Raw genomic sequence first — 3666 nt, 5'->3', positions numbered from 1 at the left:
CTTTACTTCGTTAACCTTCTTCCTCATCTCAAATAAGTGCTGAGTCTGTTACAATGGTTTTGTTTCGAGATATCAGATTTTAAGATCAGTGAAGATTTCTCCTTCAAGATTCTACATTTTACTGGATCAACTAAACAAACATGGCATTCAATGTGGAAGTTATAAGTCAGTCTTGTAGGCTATATTGTTGTCCGAAGTCAAGATATATACCAGTACAAAATATAGACACATTCTTCAAATTTATATTAATGTTCTAATTTTTGTATAATATTAGCCTGAAATATTCTAAAATGGAGTTATATGCTAAGTCGGGATTCATATGACCGACCCCAACTTGAGTTTGGGATTGAAACATAGTTATTCTTATTATATGTATTTCGAGTTCTATGGTATTACCTGATGAAATTTATTCATCGCGTGATTGACTTCATCCTCTATCAGCTAGCAGAATTTGTCAACCAAGGAAAATTGGTCTCAGAAACTCGATTCATGTCATATGGAGATAGACGAGCAAGGATTGAGGCTGGAGTTACTACAGCGCTGCTTGAATTGACCCTTCTAGGTGGGCATCGAGAATCTTAGAATGCTTGAGAATAGACAAAGCATCATTCCTTCGACGTGCAGGTAATGTAGAGAATAAGAGAAATACGACTAAACTTATACCATTATAACAGTCCGTTCACTTCTACCTCACTTGGAGTCAACTACAATAAAAATTTACCCAAAAGATATCATCATATATGCACATTGTAGTACACCTTGTGCCTTCCAAACCAAACTAATTTTTGCTTCATCTTTTGATTTCAGGTACTTTAACTCTGTGGATAACACTCTGAGAACATGTTATAGCTGTGATGAAGACGATTACACGGCATTTCATTGTACTTCAACTAAACGTAATTAGTGAAGAAAATGCACCCAACCCAATCTACAAATCAACCTAAGAATAACATATTGTATCTCCTTTTACAAATTTACAATAATACTTTGCTCATGTTGGGCCCGGGCATCGCCCGGGATTTTCTCACTAGTATATATAATAAGCCACAATGCAAATATATATATAAAGTATTTAGTTACATTGTAACTATCTTGTTAGCTTTCAACCAAAAGCTAACAACATTTTTAGTTACATATTTATTATTTAGTTAAATAATAAATATGACTAAATAATAAATATGTCATTGTATGAGCTATTTATTACTCATTCCTTTTGAATTTGTTAATCTGATTTTGATCTGACACATAGTTTACGAAAGTAAATTAGATTTTGAGAAAAAAACATTAAGTGATAGTTGAAGTTGTCCCAGACTTTCAAAAAAACACCTTAACTTTGCGTGCGTCCTATTACCCCACAAAACATTCAAAATCACAATAAATACACATTTTTTACACAATATTTCCACTTTGGACAAAAATATCCTTCGAATGTGCAATTTCTTAAAAACAAAAAGTCGGACCCATTATTGATGTATTGAAGGATGCTTTGGTAATTTCCTATGATGAATTCGTTTTGTTTGTTTCTTTTAAATTTATTTTACTATACTAAATAATTGTATAAAATATTATGAATCACGATAATTAATTACTTAAATATTTAAATGATATAAAAATATATAAAAGATCTGATTGACTCTTCAAATTTTACCGATGACACATAAATTGGGACAAATGAAATAATATATATTGTTTGAAAATTTCTTAGAAAGTACTATAAATTACAGTAATTAACAGCTAAAAATATTTCAAAGACAAAAAATTGATTGAATCTCAAAAAAAATTTAGTACTACATAAATTGAGAAAGAAGAAATGACCTCTATTATTTGAAAATGACGTAAAAATATTACAAATCATACAATAAGAATTAACAATTTAAAATTTTAGAAGACTTTAATGTTTTATACTTATTCTATTTCCACTTTGGACAAAAATATCCTCCCAATATGCATATTTTTTTAAACAAAAAGTGGGACCCATTATTGATGTATTCAAGGATGCTTTGGTAATTTTCCTATGATGAATTTGTTTTGTTTGTTGTTTAATTTTTTTAAATAATTGTATAAAATATTATAAATCACAATAATTATTTACTTAGATATTCAAAAGATATAAAAATATGTAAAAGATCTGATTAACTCTTCAAATTTTATCGGTGACACATAAATTGGACAAATGAAATAATATATATTATTTGAAAATTACTTAGAAAGCACAATAATTTACAGTAATTAACAATAGAATATTTTAAAGACAAAAAAATTGATTGAATCTCGAAATTTTATTAGTACCACATAAATTGAGAAAGAAGAAATAACCTTTATTATTTCAAAATTGCGTAAAAGATATTACAAAGCATACAACTATTTTAAAAGACATAGAATTTTTTTTTTACCATAGTTAACAATAATTAAAAATTAAACTATTTTAAATTAATATTAAAGTTTGATTAACTCTTTAATTTTGTCTTTGTCATATAAATTTAAACAAAAAATGATACATATTGGGCCCGTGCTAGCACAGGCTCCGATGTCTAGCTAGTTTACGTAGTGTTTTGTGCAATTTTGCTCACCCATTCTTGCTCTCATTTTCCATTTGCTGGCACGTCTTATGTGCCTATTATTTAGCTTATTATCAATAGAAAATGATCAAAATATCTTAAACTATATGAAATAGAATAAAATGTCATTTGTTTATAATTTGATTTTAAAATATCTTTATTATTACTTTAGCTGAAAAATGTTTTTTTTTTCTAATAAATAAATTGTTCTTATCTTTTAAAAATAAATTATTTTCCTAGTAAAAATATTATGATCCTGTAGACATTGAAATTTTGCAGACTGTACAAGATGTGTTCAATTCGAATTGAGACTCTAGATTGTGTGTGCAGTTTCAATTAGAATATTTGGAGGCTACTCAACCCTAAACCCTAGTTTATGCCTATATAAAGGATACTAAATTCCCTTAAAAGACATCTCAAAATATCTCATAAACTCGTGGGTAATTTTAAAGATCAAGATCTTGAATATTCCGCAAATTGATGGAGTATTCATATAGGTCAAATATAAATAATCCTAGTTCGAGAAATACGCCACTAACGGCCCTCGAATCATGGATAAATCTTAGGAGAGTAGAATCAAGGGAGGAACAGAATTGTACCTGAATATTTATCAATAAAGTTATGTTTCTTCATATTTTATTTGTGTGGTTTATTTATTTTCCATATGTTTAAATTTGTGGCAAACAAATTGGCACGCCCAATGGGACCAAATCTGCCCTTCATCTCTTAAATCAAATCTGAAAATCTGAAGCTGGAAAGGTGGAAGAATGAGTGCTTCAAGCCTCGTCTTTGAGAATCATCGAGTCTATACTCCAACAAGCCTTGAAGAGGGGGCATTTGTAGACATTTAAATTTTGCGGACTGTACAAGACGTGTTCAATTCGAATTGGGACTCTGGAAGGTATGTTCAGTTTCAATTAGAATTCTTGGAGGCTACTCAACCCTAAACCCTAGTTTATGACTATATAAAGGGTACACAATTCTCTTAAGAGGCATCTCAAAATATCCCATAAAGTCTTAGGTAATTTAAAAGATCAAGATCTCGAATATTCCACAAAAGTCATGAAAGATTCATATAGAGATCAAATCTAAATCATCCTAGTTCGAG

The sequence above is a fragment of the Solanum verrucosum genome, unplaced genomic scaffold (genome assembly GCF_900185275.1).
Source record: "Solanum verrucosum unplaced genomic scaffold, falcon-dt-bn FXZP01000278.1, whole genome shotgun sequence".
In the NCBI taxonomy this organism is placed as follows: domain Eukaryota; kingdom Viridiplantae; phylum Streptophyta; class Magnoliopsida; order Solanales; family Solanaceae; genus Solanum; species Solanum verrucosum.
This window is presented reverse-complemented; position numbering follows the sequence as displayed.